The sequence below is a fragment of the Podarcis bocagei genome (assembly GCF_964188305.1).
Source record: "Podarcis bocagei genome assembly, chromosome: 3".
In the NCBI taxonomy this organism is placed as follows: domain Eukaryota; kingdom Metazoa; phylum Chordata; class Lepidosauria; order Squamata; family Lacertidae; genus Podarcis; species Podarcis bocagei.
In genome coordinates this window covers 102934385-102955620 of record NC_138127.1, presented here as the reverse complement: position 1 = coordinate 102955620, position 21236 = coordinate 102934385, and the positions used below count along the sequence as shown (strand labels likewise).

Here is a 21236-nt window from a genome sequence, read left to right as displayed (position 1 = left end):
CTTTGAAATGCACTCATAGACATACTAAATAACTTATCTGTACCCAGCCTCTGCACACCTGACTCAAAATTCCCCAATACATCATTGTTGTTCTAGCAGGCAAAAGGCATTTGAATATTACCTGGCTTCTCAGGAGTAGAGCAGGGTCTTCTTAAAGGCACATTTTCACCATTGGAACACCTTGACCTGCATCTACCCAAACATTTATCAGCTACAAAGGGGAGAAATTGTTGGTGCGCTGTATGAAAACAGAGAAGAGATCAACATCTCTAAGCACTTCCTATGAATGCAGGAATTATTATTATTATTATTATTATTATTATTATTATTATTATTATTATTATTTTGAAAAGAGTTTAATCTTTATCAATTCAATCTCTAAATACCCTAAATTCAGCTACAAAATTTACAAAAGATTGCCATCTATAAACCAACAGTTCTGTTTGCCTGTTGCTTTATGAATCAAATATATGAATTTGTCCATCCCACAAGTACAAGGGCAGTTAAAGGCCGGCCATTCTGTCACTCATTGGGCTTCACATTAATTCCTGGCTACCCCACAATTCATTAGGAAGCAAGGAACTTCAGGAACCAGGCAAAGACAACATTTATAAACCATACCTACCCATTTACCGCGTGCTTTGCCCAAAAATACCCCAGTGTCTCATTCTTGTTCTGGCACATTAAAAGCAAGGTGATATTACCTGGCCGTTCACAGCAGAAGACAAAGCAAGTAAGAGAACAGGCTCTTGCTGCAGAAACATCTTCATCACATTCTGGCTTGCATCGTGCCCAACGTTTCTTGGCGACAGCATTTGCAAATCCTCCGGAAACTTTAGCAAAACAGAGGAAGAGAGTTTGCCAGCATCTCTATGAATTCACTTTCAGATAGTCACATTAAGCTGCCATTTTAAAAAAAAAAAAAAAACAGAGACTTCCGGAGGCGGCGCCATCGGCAATGGCAGATTCCCTCTAGTCTTGAGGGAATTGCTCCTCGGAAATCGGGTCTTGCCGCTACGGCAAAGCGGGGACCCCATCGAAAACCACAGGCGGGTGAAGCCTGTGACCGTGGGACTCGGCGGGCACCTTCAGCGCGCTCCCAATGTGCAAGGGAACCCTGCAAGGGGCTCCGGAGCAAAACGGGGGTTTGGCGCGGTGCTGAGAGTCGATCACTACTTCCATGGAGTGAAGCCGCGCAGCTGTTGCCGGAGAGCACTGACCTTTTTTCCTGGGACAATTCTGCTATTAAACAACAACCCGTGAGTAGGCCAAGCTTTAAGATTCGAAGTTAAAAGAAAAAGAAGGACTAATTTGGCACCGAAGCAGCAAGGTGTAAACAGGAAGTCCACCTTCCGTTTTGTATATAGATCAAAGCAAAGACCGACTAAGCTAAGACCGGGAGAGGTGCGCTAAAAGACTCAAGCCCAAACGTCAAATAATAAAGAACTCCCTCCCTGAATTGAGAGGGGAGGGAAGAAGGGAAAGTATTTTCTGCCTGTTAAAAATAAGAGAGGAAGGAAAAGAAGGAAGGGATATAAGACCACAACTCAATCCCTGGGAACGGATTGCCAAGATTAATAGAACGGTCATTCTGAGAACCGCACTATTTGTGGACAATGTAATTCTTCGACAGCCAACTCTGCATGTGAGATACTTTGGACTAGAAATTGTTATTAACTTTGCTGTAGGGGGTCTCTTGAAGAGCTGGGAAGTTACTTTATTGCATTATTTCTGACTGTTACTGTGTCCCCCTAGAGGCTCACTGAAATTGTTACAATTGGTTGGGGAATTTTCCACTTCTAACTAGCTAGGGAATTTTCCACTGTAAAACAAGCTTGACTGTGGGAGCGACCTTGACTCGTTGATAAAGTGTTATGGAGGAAAAGACAACAAGATCGGGCAAAGTTAGAATCCAACAGACCAGCGCAGGACTGCAACAGTGCAGAGCATCTGCATCTGGCCCTCCTGTTCCACAAGGGGAAGACCCGGCACAAGCGAGGGTAAAAGGTATGTCATCGGAAGAAGGATTTACTTCAGTTTTAAGCAAAATTTATGAAACCTTAGTTAAATTAAGCAAACAAGTTACTGAAGCCACAAATAAAATTGACCAGAACACCATAATAATAATAATAATAATAATAATAATAATAATAATAATAATAATAAATTTTATTTATATCCCGCCCTCCCCAGCCGAAGCCGGGCTCAGGGCGGCTAACAACACTAAAATAGTGCAACATTATAAAAACATCATAAGAATTAATTAAAATCAAAATTGATGGCAACCATAAACTAAAGTATTGTAAAGATTGCCAAAGGAGGGAGTCAGGCTGTGCCCTAACCAAAGGCCTGGTGGAACAGCTCTGTCTTGCAGGCCCTGCGGAAAGATGTCAAGTCCTGCAGGGCCCTTGTCTCTTGTGACAGAGCGTTCCACCAGGTTGGAGCCGCAGCCGAAAAAGCCCTGGCTCTAGTTGAGGCCAGCCTAACCTCTCTGTGGCCTGGGACCTTCAAGATGTTTTTATTTGAGGACCGTAAGTTCCTCTGTGGGGCATACCAGGAGAGGCGGTCCCGTAGATACGAGGGTCCTAGGCCGTGTAGGGCTTTGAAGGTTAAAACCAGCACCTTAAACCTGATCCTGTACTCCACCGGGAGCCAGTGCAGCTGGTATAGCACCGGATGAATGTGATCCCGCAGCGAAGACCCCGTAAGGAGTCTCGCTGCGGCATTCTGCACCCGCTGGAGTTTCTGGGTCAGTCTCAAGGGCAGCCCCACGTAGAGCGAGTTACAATAATCCAGTCTGGAGGTGACCGTCGCATGGATCACAGTGGCTAGGTCAGGGCGAGAGAGGTAAGGAGCCAACTGCTTAGCTTGGCGGAGATGAAAAAATGCCGCCTTTGTTATAGCTGCAATCTGCGCCTCCATGGAGAGGGAAGTATCGAAGATTACACCCAAACTCTTAACGGACGGTGCTGGCACTAATTGCACCCCCGCAAGAGATGGGAGTTGCCCCCTCAATCCCATATCATCCCGTCCCAGCCAGAGGACCTCTGTCTTCGAAGGATTTAACTTCAACCGGCTCCCACGTAACCATCCAGCCCCAGCTTCCAAGCATCTGATCAGTGTGTCTGGGGCCGAGTCAGGATGGCCATCCATCAACAGATAGAGTTGGGTGTCATCAGCATACTGATGGCAGCCCAGCCCAAAACTCCGGACAAGCTGGGCGAGGGGGCGCATAAAGATGTTAAAAAGCATCGGGGAGAGAATCGCACCCTGAGGCACTCCACACACCAAGGAGTGGCGGGATGACAGTTCCCCCCCAAGCGCCACCCTCTGTCCCCGACCAGAGAGAAACGAGCGCAGCCATTGAAGGACTGTGCCCTGGATCCCCACGTCGGCGAGGCGGTGGTCCAGAAGTTCGTGATCGACCATGTCGAAAGCTGCTGACAGATCTAGAAGAATCAGCAGCCCCGACCCGCCTCGGTCCAGCTGTCTACAAAGATCATCTGTTAGGGCGACCAGAGCCGTCTCGGTCCCATGACCAGCGCGGAAGCCGGACTGGAATGGATCCAGAGCCGATGTTTCATCCAGAAACCTACCAAGCTGTTCAGCAACCGCTCTCTCAATCACCTTACCCAGGAATGGAAGATTCGAAACTGGGCGGTAATTGGATAGATCTAAAGGATCTAATGATGTTTTCTTTAAGAGCGGACGCACCACTGCCTCCTTCAGTTCCCCTGGGAATGTCCCGGTGCCAAGGGACAAATTGATGATATCCCCCAGGGGGGCCCGCACCTCATCTGGACACGCTCTAATCAGCCAAGACGGGCATGGGTCGAGAGGACAAGTGGTGGGTTTTCCAGCTCGGAGGAATCTGTCCACATCGGCTGGGGATATCCGGTCAAAGTGGTCCAATACTGGACCCGAGGACAGTCGAGGGGCCTCCAGTTCCTTTATTGTATCCAAATTGGCAGGGAGGTCATGGCGGAGCGACAGGACCTTCTCCGCAAAAAAGCTCGCAAATGCCTCACAGCTGTGTGTCGAATTGTTATTTAAATTTGGCTGTCCTTCGAGGGACGTTAAAGACCGAATTATACTAAATAATTGTGCCGGGCGAGAGCTAGCGGATGCAATGGAGGCCGAGAAGTAGGACTTCTTAGCGGCCTTCACTGCCATCTCATAGGTTTTCATAAAAACCCTATAAGATGTTCTTGAGGCTCTGTCACGGGCACCCCGCCATACTCGCTCTAGCCGTCTGAGGTCCCGCTTCATTTTCCGGAGCTCCTCAGTAAACCAGGGAGCCCGGTTTCTGCGGGGTCGCAGAGGGCGCTTAGGTGCGATCTCATTGATGGCTGCCAGGAGCTGGGTATTCCAGCCCTCAACAAGCTCAGTCAATGAGTCGCCAGGGGGAGAAAGGTCCCGCAAGGCTTGACGGAATCTATCAGGGTCCATCAGCCTCCGCAGGCGAGCCCAAATCGGCTCACCACCTAAGCAGGGTGGGGGTGGTACATCAATCCTGGCTTTCAGAGCGTAGTGATCAGACCATGGCACCTTCATCGAAGGAAACATGATCACATCTATACCGACGCCAAAGATCAGATCCAGCGTGTGGCCTGCTTGATGTGTGGGGCCCGAAACAAACTGGGAGAGCCCTAGTGTCGCCATGGAAGACACCAGGTCCAGAGCCTGTGAGGAGGGAGTGGCATCGGCATGGATGTTGAAGTCCCCCAATACCAATAGGTTAGGGAACTCCAAGGCCCAGCCGGCCACCGCCTCCAGCAGGCCTGACAGGGTGCCTGCTGGTGCGCTAGGTGGCCGGTACACCAGCCAGACAGCCAAGCTCACTTCGGAGCCCCACACTAGGCCAACACATTCAATGCCGGGCATCGATGGCGGTGGTAGAGCCCTGAAAGAACAATCTTCCCGGATTAATAGTGCCACCCCTCCCCCCCGGCCCACAGTCCGTGACTGGTGGAGGACGGAAAAACCCGGGGGCGCCATCTCTCGTAAGGTAACAGTATCCCCTTCACGCACCCAGGTCTCCGTCACACAAGCCAGGTCGACCCCCTGCGAGATGATGAAATCTCGCAGGGTGGCGGTTTTGTTGCCTATAGACCTGGCATTGCACAACACCAGTGACGGAGGTGAGTAATCCTTGCTCACCCTACCCTCGTCTCTCGGGATGGGGCGCAGATTGGAAGGGGTACGAGCATATCCGTATCTCGATCCCCTTCGCCTATGACATCTGCCCCCACCGCCATACCTCCCTCGCCCCTCCACAGTAGGAATCCCAAGCCTCATACTCGCCTCCATTTACAAATTATAAAAGCAAACAAACAAACAAAGAAACAATTACATCAAAACAAAACCAATCCCCACCCCAGTCAGCAACCATCCCACCCCAACCCAAAATAAAACAAAACAAAATAAAAATACATGGATAAAAAACCACCATTTCTGGTGACACAACAGAGTAAAAAATAAAAACACTTTTAAAACACTTTAAAATATATAAAACGTTTAAACATTTGCTGCCGCAGCAGCAGTGTCCTTAGAGTTGTGGCGGTGGTGAGTATGGGGGCCGCCCCCAGGCCCAAGGTGGAGAATGGGCTTGCAGGGGGAGCGGTCCTCCCCAAGACTCACCGGCAAAGCGGCAGCAGCGATGTCCCAAGGCCTCCTTGGAGCCTTATATGCTGAGGTGGAGTATGGGGCCCGCCCCCAGGCCCAAGATGGAGAATGGGCTTGCAGGGGGAGCGGTCCTCCCCAAGACTCACCGGCAAAGCGGCAGCAGCGATGTCCCCAGGCCTCCTTGGAGCCTTATATGCTGAGGTGGAGTATGGGGCCCGCCCCCAGGCCCAAGATGGAGAATGGGCTTGCAGGGGGAGCGGTCCTCCCCAAGACTCACCGGCAAAGCGGCAGCAGCGATGTCCCCAGGCCTCCTTGGAGCCTTATATGCTAATAATTATATCCTAATAAGCATTAACAATTTGGGGCAGAAGGTAAATTCAAATACAGAATCTATTGAGAAATTGCTGCAAGAATCTGCATTAAATCAAAAGACAGCTGAGGAAGCAAAAGAAAAAGCAGTGGCTGCAGAGGAAAAGATAACACCGATATGTAAACAGCTTGGAGACCACCAATCACAGCTTGGGGCCCACCAGGCACTTTTGTCTATGATCAAATTGAAGGAGAAACAGACCAATTTGAGGGTCAGGGTGGTACCTGAACTTGAGAAAGACAACCTAAGTGACTTTCTGACATAGTAGATAGGTAGCCGTGTTGGTCTGCCATAGTCAAAATAAAAAAATTCCTTCCAGTAGCACCTTAAAGACCAACTAAGTTAGTTCTTGGTATGAGCTTTCGTGTGCATGCACACTTCTTCAGATACCTATCTATCTACCTATCTGAAGAAGTGTGCATGCACACGAAAGCTCATACCAAGAACTAACTTAGTTCGTCTTTAAGGTGCTACTGGAAGGAATTTTTTTATTTTTTCTGACATAGGAATTTGCAGACTTTTGGAAACTGGATGATAAGCAAGACTTTAAGATAGTAAACGCTTTCAGACTTGGAAGAGGAGGGAGAAAGAACAGGGTGAGAGGTTGTTTGTGTTGGAATTCTGCTTGGGTCAGAGGAATGTGCCACAGCGTAGGCACCGGCAGATATTCCTGTCGACCTCCCCGCGTCTCCACTCTGCTGATAAGCAGGCGAGGTCCCGGCGATTCATCTCAGATGTGTGAGAGGAACACACCGTTCACCCTCTCTCCCCTTTGGTGTCCCCCAGGAGGGGAAAGAAGCAGACAGAAAACTATTTACATCCTTTATTTCTGTCTCTCATAGCAGTACAGAGAAACATGTCTGCACTCGACAACAGCAAGAAGAAACTCCACCCATGTACTTCCAGTACAGGTCATATGACACACACACTGAGCTAACATCCGGTGCTCAGTACAGAATGAACTGCCCCTTTGTTCCCATGGCAACAGTCACAAACATCCTGTCTGGCTTTCCAGCCACAAGCAGCTGACTGAGCTGCTGGAGCCTTTGCTTGCTGCAGCATTGGTGCTTTATGGTAACATACTCCCCCTAAAGTATCAATGCGTGCTGCGAGCAAAGCGTCATCCAGAGAAGAAAACAAACAGTTGTTATACTTATAACATTCCCCTGTTGTTTCAGTTCCACCCTTGGAACTACCCGCCACTGGTTTAACCAATGTACCTCTCTGGTTGTGTGACTTCACATTTCCTTGGTTAACAACTCTCTGTTGTGCCTTTGTCTCTGACTCAGACACAGCTTCAATCTGTCCTTGGTCGTTTACAACAGCAACATATGCAAGGTTAGCAAACTCCTTTGAATACCTCTTGGGTGGTACACCCTTCGTTGCTCTCTCAGACCTTCGTAAGAGCTGCTGCTCTTCTCTGCTTTCTGGTTCAGCCTCTGAACTCTCTGGAGAACCAGTACTAAGCTTTATCAGTGGTTTATCCTCCTCTTCTGAGGGTCTAGTCATTATTTGAGATTTCCTCTCAATGACTGTGACAACTGAGCTGTCTGAGCTATCAGTGTCATCATCATCAGTACCACTGAACTCAATAAGGTCAAACTCATCATCATCATCATCAGAATCATCTGTGGAAAAAGTGTGAACAATCACTCTTTCCCGTTCAGGAGCACTCTCTAGAAACTTTGTGAGAATCACCTGACCAGATTCAGACAAAATTACTCTGTAGAGACCTTTTTCATAACCTACAAAGATGCCTCTGGCATTCTTTACCCCACTTGGAGCTTCTGTTCTCACATGAGACCCGAAAACCTTAAAATAGGCAACAGAAGGTTTTCTATTAAACAGCTTCTCAAAAGGAGAACATCCCAACTCTGTTGAGACTTTTCTCAACCACACATGAAGATAGGACGCTAGCGATTCGGCCCAATAATCATGTGGCAAATGTGAACTCAGCAATTGCGCATGCATCCCCTTTTGCAATTCTTTGTTCACCCTAACACAGACACATTTCTTCCATGCTTCTTCGGAACTAGCAAGTTTGTGTCTTATCCCTTTTCCATCCAGGAACCTCTGGAAATCCTGTAAAAGAAAAACTGGCTTGTCATCTGTGAAAAGACAATCAATGTTAGCATCATGCATACTTTTAACCTTGTCACAAAACTCCCGAAACTTTTCTAAAGTTTCCTGCGGTTTCTTCATCATATAAACCCAAGAATAATTTGTGTAACAATCAACACACACAAGGTAATATTTTGCACCGCCTCTAGATGGTTCTAGAGGACCAATCACATCAGCATACACCCGCTGAAAAGCTCTGTGGACCTTTTTAGCCACCTTCTTGGTGTCCACACTGGTCATACCTGCAAGAGAAATTTCGTTAGAATCAGAAGTATTACATTTCATGTAATCACTTTGATCAAAAGTCAACAAATACAGTCCATCTTTCTCTTTGGCAGTAAGAAACAGTTCTCCATCTTTGTAGATCTTGCATCTTTTAGCATCATAGTACAGTTTTAGTCCCTTCTTTGCAATCTGCGAAGCACTCAGCAGACTAAATTTCAGTTCTGGAACCAGATAAACATCGTTTATAGTCAAGTTCAGACTCTCAAGATACACAGTTCCAATTCCGGTCGCTTCCAGTTCTTGACCGTTGGCTTGTTTCACAGTGAAGCTTTGCTTCTTCAACGTCGAAAACAGTTCTCTGTGTGGGCAGAGATGCTTCGTGGCGCCGGTATCGATTATGAATGCGTTCCCAACATCTGGCGTGGTTCCTTTCGCCATCATCGCCTTTGCAGGTTTCACCTGGCACATGGTACGGCTTTTGCTTGACGCCTCAGGCTTCGTAGAGCTGTTCTTGGCTCCTTTTGACTGTCGTGGCTTCTTACAGTTTCGCTGTAGATGCCCAGTCTGTCCACAATTATAGCATCGGACGGCACTCAATGCTACGGCATGCTCTCCAGTAGATTCAGCAGTGGGAAGATTTGAACTCTGTTCTTGCCTCCCTCTGTCTTTCACTTCCAGTGCAGCAAGTCTGTCGTGTTCGTTCAGGACCACAGCACACACCCTTTCCGCGGTTAGCTGCGCGGCAGGTAGGGAACCAAGCTGACTGGCAACAACCTTATAGGTGCGATTAAGGCTGTTTATCATCATGAAGCAAAACACTTCCTCCTGTAGACGGAAATTGCGTTCCACCATCTGTTGACGCAGATACTTCATCTCTGTCAGGTGCGCTTGAACATCTCCATCAGGCGCTAATCTCAGATTGGTCAACTTCTCAAAATACAGCAACGCTGAAGAACCGGCATCTCTCTGATGCGTTGTACGCAGCGCGTTCCAAATCTCTTGCGCAAATTCCAAATGCTGTATATGCACAAGCTGCTCATCTGAGACACACAGAATTATAGCAGTCCTAGCCTTTACATTCTGTGACTCCCAAGCACGCGTTGGTGCTGCTGGGATGGGATTCTCAATCACCCCAAACAGTCTCTGATTTTGCAGCAGGGCCTTCATCTTTACAGACCAAGATGAATAGTTGTCATTGGTCAGGAGGGGTGGAGAAGGCAAGCCTCCCCCCTTCTTGGCATCCATTTTGAGTCCTTGCATTGACTCTAAAACACAAGCCTCTAAAATCCAATAGCTGGCTTGTTTACACTCTTGACACCTGGCAACTCTGACACTGGCTGCGTTGGAAAGTCCCTTTCAGCAGTTCATGAGGACCTAGTCATAACAAAACTTTGTTTACGCCTCTCTGAGGCATAGTCTGACTGTCCAGCCCTCTCGAGTAGCTTTCCATTTCTCCTCTCTGAGGCACAGCCTTCTGAAGGACGTTGCTTAGCAACAGCGCATTCCTTTCCTCGGACAGGAAACCACAAAAATGCCTGGTATGCAGGCCTCTTCTAAGTTGGAGCTGCTTTCCCACACTCGCTGTCCGTGAAGCAGAGAATGAATCAATCTGCATTCACTCTTCTAAGCCCTTAAAAGTCTCATACCTTGAGCATCGGCTTGGCTGTCAGCCTTCTTCTTGTCAGCTTCTGGCTGCAGAGAATCAGCCTCTCACTTCAGGCTTCCATGGAGCAGAGGAGGACAATTCATCAGCCTCTCATGCAGATGTCCGATGGATCGAAGAAAACAGCAACCATCCTCTGCTACCACTGTTGGAATTCTGCTTGGGTCAGAGGAATGTGCCACAGCGTAGGCACCGGCAGATATTCCTGTCGACCTCCCCGCGTCTCCACTCTGCTGATAAGCAGGCGAGGTCCCGGCGATTCATCTCAGATGTGTGAGAGGAACACACCGTTCACCCTCTCTCCCCTTTGGTGTCCCCCAGGAGGGGAAAGAAGCAGACAGAAAACTATTTACATCCTTTATTTCTGTCTCTCATAGCAGTACAGAGAAACATGTCTGCACTCGACAACAGCAAGAAGAAACTCCACCCATGTACTTCCAGTACAGGTCATATGACACACACACTGAGCTAACATCCGGTGCTCAGTACAGAATGAACTGCCCCTTTGTTCCCATGGCAACAGTCACAAACATCCTGTCTGGCTTTCCAGCCACAAGCAGCTGACTGAGCTGCTGGAGCCTTTGCTTGCTGCAGCATTGGTGCTTTATGGTAACAGTTTGATCACCCTTCGATCAAAAGAGGAGAGAGATAAAATATTGAGCCTGCATTACCAGAATACTTTGATAATACATGAATCAAGAGTGGAGATATTTAAGGATATTCCGAAACACCTGTTGGACCTTAGGTCTACCTACGGAGATTTGGTGACCCTGTTGAAAGGTAATAGAACCATCTTTAGGTGGGAATTCCCCCAAGGCTTATCTTTTACCTTTAAAGGTAAAAAGTTTAAAATAAGATCAGTGGAGGAGAAAGAAAAATTTCTGAGAGATCACGAAGAAGACCTGCAAAAAGGAGTGGAAGAAGAGCCAAGGGCCTTACGACCAGGAATATCAGACAAAGTACCACCACCCTTGGGATTGGACAAGTTACAGAAAGTGATACCACCGTCAGAACAAGAGGAGTTACTGGGAGCAGTTGGAGGAAAAATAATTTAAATACACCATGTCTCTGCAACTATTAAGCTGGAACATTCATGGACTTAATTCCCTGGAGAAAAGGAAGAAAGTTTTTTATTTATTGAAAAAGGAACAATTAGACTTAATTTGCCTACAGGAAACACATGTGATAAGGCTACACAGGAAAATGTTGATCAATAAGAGACTGGGCCAAGAATTTATTTCATCGGACAAGGTTAAAAAGCGAGGAGTAGTTATCTATGCAAAAGAGAGCCCATCACCGAAATTTGTTTTTAAAGATGATCAAGGAAGATTTATAGCAATTGAAATTCAAACACAAGGAGAAAAATTTCTGATAGTAGGAGTATATGCACCGAATGAGGGGAAATCTGAATTCTATAAGAAGTTGCATGAGACTTTGTTGGACTATATGGACTACAACATTATTTTGATGGGAGATATGAAAGGAGTGGTATCCACAAACATGGATAAGTCGCAGAGACAGGTAGTCACTAAGGATGGTAGACTACCAAAAACTTTTTTTGAATTGACTGACAATATGGATTTGATTGATATTTGGAGAATTAGGAATCCCTTGGGTAGAGAGGGAACCTTCTTTTCTGAAGCCCAAAAGACATGGACAAGAATTGACCAAATCTAGATAACTAGAGGACTGGCACCTAAGACTCGAAAGGTAGAGATCTGCCCTAAGTCGTGCTCCGACCATAATGCCGTGAAAATGGAGATGAAACTAACACCAACCGGTTCCTTCAGATGGAGGATGAATGACACCTTGCTTAGAGATCAAGAGGTTATTAAGAAGGCCCAAAAAACCTTGAGAGACTATTTTGAGATAAATTTGAACACTACCGTGGAAAAAAGAGTAATCTGGGACGCAAGTAAAGCAGTTATGAGGGGGTTTCTGATTCAACAGAACTCATTAAAGAAGAGAGCTCAAAATGAAAAAAATGAAAAAAAATTGGGAAAAATTAAAGAGGGCGAGAAGAAACTGAGAGTGAAACCCAATTCACAAGAGATTCTGAGAGAAATAAAGCTACATCAAGTGCAATATATGAAGATGGTGAATCAGGAAATTGAATGGAAAATTAAACAAATGAGACAAAGGACTTTTGAATCGGCAAATAAATGTGGGAAACTGCTAGCTTGGCAGATGAAAAAAAGACGAAAGCTAAACACTATTGCTAATTTAGAGGTGGATGGAAAGAACATTCAGAATCCAGTGGAAATTAGAAAATGTTTCCAGAGGTATTTTAAACAATTATATACACAAGGGCCCCAGAAAGAGTCTGACGTAGACCAGTTTTTGAAAACAAATGGATTGCAAAAGATTTCTCAAGAAAATAAGATAATGTTGAACTACAAAATTACGGAACAGGAGGTAGAAGGTGCCATTCAGAATATGCAGTTGGGAAAATCTCCAGGGCCGGATGGCTTAACCTCAAAATACTATAGAACTTTGAAGGACTGGATAATTCAACCACTAAAGGAGGTTTGCAATGAAATTTTGGGGGGGGGGGAAGCGCCAGAGTCGTGGAAAGAAGCATATATTACACTTATACCGAAAACTGAGTCTGAAAAGACACAACTTAAGAACTACCGACCCATATCCCTGTTAAATGTGGATTACAAAATTTTTGCTGACATTTTGGCTAAAAGGCTAAAAAAAAGTACTAGGGGAAGAGATACATAAGGATCAAGCTGGCTTTCTCCCAGGCAGACACTTGTCTGACAACACGAGGAATATAATTAACATTTTGGAGAAGTTGCAAGAGGACATTAACACCAAAGCAGTTTTAATCTTTGTGGACGCCGAGAAAGCCTTTGATAATATTTCTTGGAGTTTTATGAAGAAAAATCTTCAGGGGATGGGGGTCGGTCAAGGGTTTGAAAATGGTATAAGTGCAATTTACTCAGAACAAAAGGCTAAATTAATAGTTAACAATATTGTGACAGAGGAATTTAAGATAGAGAAAGGGACACGACAAGGCTGTCTGATTTCCCCATTACTCTTTATTTCGGTCCTGGAGGTTCTGTTAAATATGATTAGAAGGGACCATCTGATTAAGGGTATAAAGGTTGGAGCTAAACAATAGAAATTGAAAGCCTTTGCAGATGACTTAGTATTGACATTACAGGAGCCAGAACCTAGTACTAAAAGAGTATTAGAACTGATCCAAGAATTTGGCCATGTGGCAGGATTCAAGTTGAATAAGTTAAAAACTAAAGTCCTTGAGAAAAACTTAACAACGAATGAGAAAGAGAGGTTTCAGAATGAGACAGGTTTAACAGTGGTTAAGAAGGTGAAATACTTGGGGATTAATATGACAGCCAAAAATGGGAACTTATTTAAAGACAATTATGAAAAATGCTGGTCGGATGTTGAAAAGGATTTAGAAATATGGTCAAATCTGAAGCTTTCCTTGTTGGGTCGAATTGCTGCTATAAAGATGAATGTATTGCCAAGAATGCTGCTTTTGTTTCAATCACTACAAATCTTAGACAAAATGGACTGTTTCAAGAAGTGGCAGAGAGACATTTCTAGATTCGTCTGGCAGGGCAAGAAGCCCAGAATAAAATTTAAAATACTAACTGATGCAAAAGAAAGAGGGGGATTTGCCCTGCCAGATTTTAAACTCTATTATGAATCAGCAGCTTTCTGCTGGTTGAAAGATCGGCTGCTTCTTGAGAACACAGACATTTTGGATTTAGAAGGTTTTAACAATGTTTTTGGGTGGCATGCATACTTGTGGTACAACAAGGTTAAAGCACATAAAGCATTAAAAAACCGTATTGTCAGGAAAGCATTGTTTAATGTCTGGACAAGATATAAAGACTTACTTGAAAACAAAACCCCAAGGTGGTTGTCACCGATGGAGGCAAAGGCCCAGAAAAAGCTCAATATGGAGGCCAAGTGGCCGAAATATTGGGAAATTTTGGAGCACGAAGGAGATAAACTGAAATTGCAGAGTTTTGAGAAACTAAAAGATAAAGTGCGAGACTGGCTTCACTATTACCAAATAAGAGAGGCCTACAATTTAGACAAAAAAATTGGCTTCCAGGTGGAAAAATCAAAGTTGGAAACAGAACTGTTAGATCCTAAAACAAAGATACTTTCAAGAATGTATAACTTGCTGTTAAAATGGAACACTCAGGACGAGACGGTTAAATCTGCTATGATTAAATGGGCACAGTACGTTGGACATAACATCATGTTTGCTGACTGGGAACAGTTGTGGACCACAGGTATAAAATTTACGGCATGTAATGCCCTAAGAGAGAATATTATAAAAATGATTTATAGGTGGTACATGACAACAGTCAAGCTTGTAAAAATCTATCACTTGCCCGATAATAAATGTTCGAAATGTAAAGAAACTGAAGGTACATTCTTTCACCTTTGGTGGACGTGCCCAAGGATTAAGGCTTTCTGGGAAATGATCTATAATGAAATGAAAAAGGTATTTAAATATACTTTCCTGAAGAAACCAGAGGCCTTTCTTCTAGGCATTGTCGGCCAATTGGTGCCAAAGAAGGATAGAACTTTTTTTATGTATGCTACAACAGCAGCAAGAATACTTATTGCAAAGTATTGGAAGACACAAGATTTACCCACTCTGGAAGAATGGCAGATGAAGATGATGGACTATATGGAATTGGCAGAAATGACTGGCAGAATCTGAGACCAGGGAGAAGAAATGGTGGAAGAAGACTGGAAGAAATTTAAAGACTATCTGCAGAAATACTGTAAAATTAATGAATGTTAAAATGATGTTGGACTGAAAATAAGTGGTTTTGGTATTAAGGCTAATAAGAATATGTAAATATAGATAGTTATATGGATGAAAATATATAGTTATAATAGGTTAAGAATATAGAGTAAAGATAAACGAAAGAGGGTAAGGATTTGCTGAAAGGACTTTGTAAACGGGAATACAAAAAGGGGAGGTGTGAGGAGGTCAAGGAAATAAGCAAATGAACTTGAAGATATTGAAAAATGGATTATTTCTTTTTTAAGATTTTTTTTCTCTCCTTTTTCTATTTTTTCAACTACCTGTTTTTTTTGTATTTTGTATCACACTGTTTTTCTTTTTCTTCTTTTTTCTTTCTTTTTTCTTTTTAGGTCTCTTTTTTGGTAACTTCCTTGTTAGCTTTCATTTTTGTTTTTTTTTTTTTGTTTTTTGTATGTGTAAAATGTTTAGTGTAAAAACTCAATAAATATTAAAAAAAAACAGCAACTCAGGGAGCATTCTTCGTCATATTCAAGGGCTTTTAGGAGCCACTCATTCAGTTTCTCATTTTCCTTCACAGGACCCCCTATATGCTATACGAAGAAAACCTCCACATTTACCACCCTCCACTCCTTTGGAGGAAAGTGCAGGGTATATTTTTTTAAAAAAAATGATAACACTAATCCTTCTTGTAGCACATAAAAAGCATGGGACTTAGTGCTATGGCAATAATTTCAAATTGTGTCCACTGACCCAAACCATCCCATGCCCCCATCCCCAGTTGTGGGATGGACAAGAATAAATCCCTTGAGGAAAACCACCATGTGAACATTGGATACAGGTCACTAGATAAATTGAATCAATCAATCAATCAATCAATAAGATTCTGATGTCACAACTTCAAAGCACTGCAGCGAGGGAGTATATTTTGGTCTTAAAGTGATTTAGATGTGGTTGTGTGGTGTGCAGCCTTCTTTGTGTGTACACCCACACACCCACACACACCAGCTTCTCACACACCAACTTCTTAACTTACCAGTGTGTGTTTATTTATAGAGGACACGTCAGGAAGCAATAGGAAATCAGAAGAAATGTGGCTATCCTGCAGGTTGCCTTCAGAGAGCTAAAGGACTTTGGGGGATTTTTTTTTTACTTTAAGCAGAACACAGGGAGGGTTTTCATTTAAATAAATTAATGAAGTTTTTATCTATTTCTTTCTTTTTAAATTGAAAAAAGTCATCTGCTACTCTGCTTTTCTAAAGAACAAAATCCTCAAGTCAGCACTCTGCTAGCAGGTTCAAGGATAGCCACACTTCATGGAAGCGTGGAAGAAAGACAGAGACTTGGACATTTAGAGGAGTTCGTTGCTCCTCTATGTTTCTATGCTTCCCTGTTACATCACCTGCAATCTAACTGAACCCCATTCCATTCTTTTGCGTGAGGATCGGAGACAGATAATACAGAGGGGGAAATGGAAGGTCCAGACCAAAGGCTGGGCTAACTAAAGGGAAAGGATCTTTGAACCTCACCCTCAAACTTCCCTCAATTGCATGATGTTTGTCCATTTCTTTGATGAAGAAAATCTGTGAGAGTGACCTTACCGGCAACTTCAAAGGTTTTCTTATTTATTTCTTTAAGAAAGATTCAATGTCTTTCTGCAAGAAATGTCTTCCTCCTTCTGCACCTTACCCAGAAATCCCCCAGTAAATCATGACTATTTTTGAGCATAAAATTAAAGAATGCTACCTGGCAATTTATTACAATAGTTGTTTTTCTAATAGCAAAGAATAGGTTTTTGCCATAGCAACAAATTTGACATATAAACAACTTGGTTTGCGTCCTTCCCAACATCACTCAGCTGCACTGTTGCCTGAAGTTGGGAGTGCTCAAATAAAAAGGGATCCTCAATATTGCTGAGCCTTTCCCCTTCCATGAAGGCGCCCCATTTCTGATATTTCCAAAGAAATGGGATTCTAATTCTAGAACAGCATGGTAGGAAAAAAACAAGGTAATATTCCCACCATTTTGAGACAATGTTGGGTCAAATAAACAAGTGGCCTCATTGAACAGGCTGGTTGGTTTTATCACTGCCGGTGTGCCCTGTGCATCTCACCTGAAAAAGTCAGCAGTGTGAAAAAATGACATAGAAGTAGAGGATGGAAGGTCTTCATAGCTGAACGTTGGGTCTGCGCATTCTCTTTGGTTGTGGAAGAAGCAGAAGAATTTATACTTCATTAGGATGCACAGGCAGCAAGAGACCCACACAGGAAACCTCATTGGCCATTGAAAGATTGTTTTTTCCACCAGGTACTAACAGTGGCAGCTGTTAGCACACCCTCAGAATGTTGATACAAGGTGTTCTTTACATTTGGATGGCTTTAGAAGAGGTTTCTTTGATGGTTCCAATTATATCCCCCCCTTCTTCCCAAAGGAGCCCAGGGCAGCAAACAGATCAATAATTGAAGTAATCTAAAAACAATTAAAAACCTTCTGAAAACAGCTAAGAACATTCTGAGAACAGCTGGTGGTACAAAGAGCAGAATGGAACATATTGCCGTATGTTGTGGACACGTAGTTATGCTGGGGAAATGATTTTTAGACTAATGGCAAAAATATTGAAATATGAAGTTTCCATATATCCAGCAATGATATTGCTGAACTATACATCACCTATCATAAGGAGAATACATAAAGAAACGGTTAATGGCTCAAAACTAGAAAGTTACATACACTTCTTCTTGGAGAAAATGGTTTAATAAAGTTTGGGATAATGGCTATAATGGCAGAAATAACGTCTAAGTGAGAATTGCAGGCAAATATAGAAATCGTTTCTGGGGAAACTGCTTGCCCCTTATACAATATTGTCAAGAAAATAAATATCTCATGAGAAAGCAAGTTCAAGTTAGCTTTGAGAGTTTTTTTTAAAGAAACATTATAATTCATAGTTTTTCCTTAATTTTTTTAAGCTGAAGTGATTTTTTTCCTGCAGTGCATGTTGATTATAGTTAATAACTGTCAAATAATTAAATGAATTAAAAATAAATAGATGATAGATATAGATAGATGATGATGATAGATGATAGATAGATAGATGATATAGATAGATAGATAGATAGATAGATAGATAGATAGATAGATAGATAGATGATAGATAGATAGATAGATAGATAGATAGATAGATAGATAGATATAGATGATAGATAGATAGATAGATAGATAGATAGATGATAGATAGATAGATAGATAGATAGATAGATAGATAGATAGATAGATAGATGATAGATAGATGATAGATAGATGATAGATAGATAGATAGATAGATAGATAGATAGATAGATAGATAGATAGATAGATGATAGATAGATAGATGATAGATGATAGATAGATGATAGATAGATAGATAGATAGATAGATAGATAGATAGATAGATAGATAGATGATAGATAGATAGATAGATGATAGATAGTTGAGAGAGAAAGAGAAAGAGAGAATGATGATAGATGTTAGATAGATGATAGATAGATAGATAGATGATAGATAGATAGATAGATGATAGATAGATAGATAGATAGATAGATAGATGATAGATAGATAGATGATAGATAGATAGATAGATAGATAGATAGATAGATAGATAGATGATAGATAGTTGAGAGAGAAAGAGAAAGAGAGAATGATGATAGATGATAGATAGATGATAGATGGATGATAGATGATAGATAGAGATAGATGATAGATAGATAGATGATAGATAGATAGATAGATAGATAGATAGATAGATAGATAGATAGATAGATGATAGATAGATAGATGATAGATAGATGATAGATAGATAGATAGATAGATAGATAGATAGATAGATGATAGATAGATAGATAGATGATAGATAGATAGATAGATAGATAGATAGATAGACAGATAGATAGACAGACAGATAGATAGGTGATAGATGATAGATAGATAGATAGATAGATAGATAGATAGATAGATAGATGATAGATAGATAGATAGATGATAGATAGATGATAGATAGATGATAGATAGATGATAGATGACAGATAGAGATAGATGATAGATAGATAGATAGATAGATAGATAGATAGATAGATAGATAGATAGATGATAGATAGATAGATAGATGATAGATAGATAGATAGACAGATAGATGATAGATAGATAGATAGATGATAGATAAATAGATAGATAGATAGATAGATAGATAGATAGATAGATAGATAGATAGATGATAGATAGATAGATGATAGATAGATAGATAGATAGATGATAGATAGATATAGATAGATAGATGAGGAATTTTCTTGTGCATTTACATGTGTATGGAGAGCTTCTCTACATAAGGGCGGGGGGTTCATGATTGTCAGTGTTCTGTATAGTACATTGGAATGTGTCTCAAACCCATTGCCCACACACCCCAGAATGAAGACGTGGGAGACAATGTACCTTGAGGATCCATCACCATAAACACAAGCTGTTCCAGTGTGGGCAGATGGAACATGTGGAGGCAGAAAGACAAAGACTGTCTCCCACCCTGGGCAAAGCTTCCTTGAACCAGCTCCATCACCATCAAAGTGAGTGATGTGAGTCTATTAAGCCTATCATTGCTAACCGACCATACAGGAGAGCACTGGGTGTGTAGAGCCTGAATTGCACACCTCACCCTCACTGAATGCAGGGCCCAGACCCTAAGAGTACCAGGCTAAGCAGCTCCATCATCCAGTCAGCAATGGGAAGTTGCTGGAGAAATTCCCTTCGTCTAGGAGTCCCTTGGGGTATGTACCAGTAGGGTACAGGCTGATTTACATGCACACTGAAGTAGAAATTCTGCAAAACCAATTTTCAGGGAGGCCAGTGTCATTACGCAAGATTACAGGCTGACCACAAAGCTGGTAAGAAACAGTTTAGGAGGAATCTGACTGCCAGAGTGAACATCTCCAAGCAAAGTGCAAGGAGGGTTCTGCCTTTGGGGGGGGGGGCTTGGGTTGAATAAGTGTTTTTTAGGAGTATGTTTGGATGTAGGAATGGTGAGGTGGTGGTGTGGCAGGAGGCGTTTGGCTAGAGAACAGGGCAGGCTTGGGGGCAAATGTTTCAGTTTTTGCAGACACAGTCTCTGAAGTTTGAATTGCTTTGGAGGATACTGCTTCGGAGAGATCTTGCTTCATCTTGGAGAAAACCCCAAATCTGTCTGTAATAGCCTACGTCAGTTCTTGACCCAGGATTCGTTCGAATCCGACACACACAATCAGGTAATGTTCAGCATTGAAAGCTTCAATACTTCCCAGTGTGTCATTAACATTAGGCACCTGTTCCACCCTGCCTACTCCCCAAACTAGCATTGGGGCATGCAATTTTGATAAGGAACACAGTGTAGATGAAAGGGCTTAACGGTCCACCTGCGTGAAACAAACTCCAGTAAAGAAACAAACTACTGGGAGATCAGTCGGTGCTGGGCTGGTCTCATGCCCACCAATTCAACAAAATTGTGATGGTTGGAGCCGTTTTTTTGTTACATGAAAGATAAGTCTCCAATGGTTGCCTACCCAGATGATAAATGGGAAGAGTGCAGTTGCACTCAGATTATGCTCGTAGGCTTCCTTCGGGCATCTCTGGTTTGATACAGCAGGACTTTCCTTACATTTTGATGTTTTCAGCTATTAGATGTGACTCTGGCATTGTTGTTTAGTCGTTTAGTCGTGTCCGACTCTTTGTGACCCCATGGACCAGACTCTGGTGTAGGTTTATTTTTAAAAATGAAGGATGTTTCTCACAGGTTAAAAGGGAAGCATGCTGCCAAAAATGTACGGTGGGTTGCAGATGCCAGAGATCTGAACAGCAACTAGACTTCCATGACACTCCTCCTTTCTTGGAAAGAGATGAAGTGTTCTTCTCTTGACTGCCAGGAAAGAACAATTCCACCTTTGTGGAATCAAAAGCATGGTAGAAATAGAAAGAGCAACAAGTCATGTCTGCATTCTTTGCAGATTGGGTTCTCTTCATTTGCAGTCATTAGGAAAGGGCAAAATAGTTTCTCTCCAGGACAAAACAACAGAGCAAATGAGGTGCCACTGACAGTTTATCTGTGAAACGGTTTTGTTTTATTGGGAGCAGAAAGTCAAAACATTGTTATAGACAATGGGAGATTTTATTTTGGAGATGAGACTGTTACTACGTGGGAAGTTTGATTTCTCAAAGGTTTTCCAGCAAGTCAATAAGTTCTTTCAGATCACCAGTCCAACATATTAGGTGCATCAAGTTGACAGTGTCGAAGAGGTCCATCTTTTAGGAAGGAACTGGTGCATTTTAGGATTTGCTTAGACTGGATAATATATTATTTGCCCTGGTAAACAGAGAAGAACAAGATCAATGTAACCTTATCAAACAGGCCAGCATCTCCAGGGCCAGTTTACCCATAGGCGCTAGGGGTGTGGGGCACCCGGGCGCCAGGCTCT

At 42.9% G+C, this 21236-nt stretch overlaps 1 long non-coding RNA gene across 1 annotated transcript; it reads right to left on the bottom strand.

Annotated features, from left to right (window-relative positions):
- Nucleotides 1-130: 130 nt before the first annotated feature.
- LOC308583137 lies at nucleotides 131-16971 on the bottom strand. The gene is made up of 3 exons (XR_014006076.1): nucleotides 16883-16971; nucleotides 705-833; nucleotides 131-238 (listed from the first exon to the last, which is right to left on the bottom strand). It is a non-coding gene; the product is annotated as an uncharacterized lncRNA (long non-coding RNA).
- Nucleotides 16972-21236: the final 4265 nt, after the last annotated feature.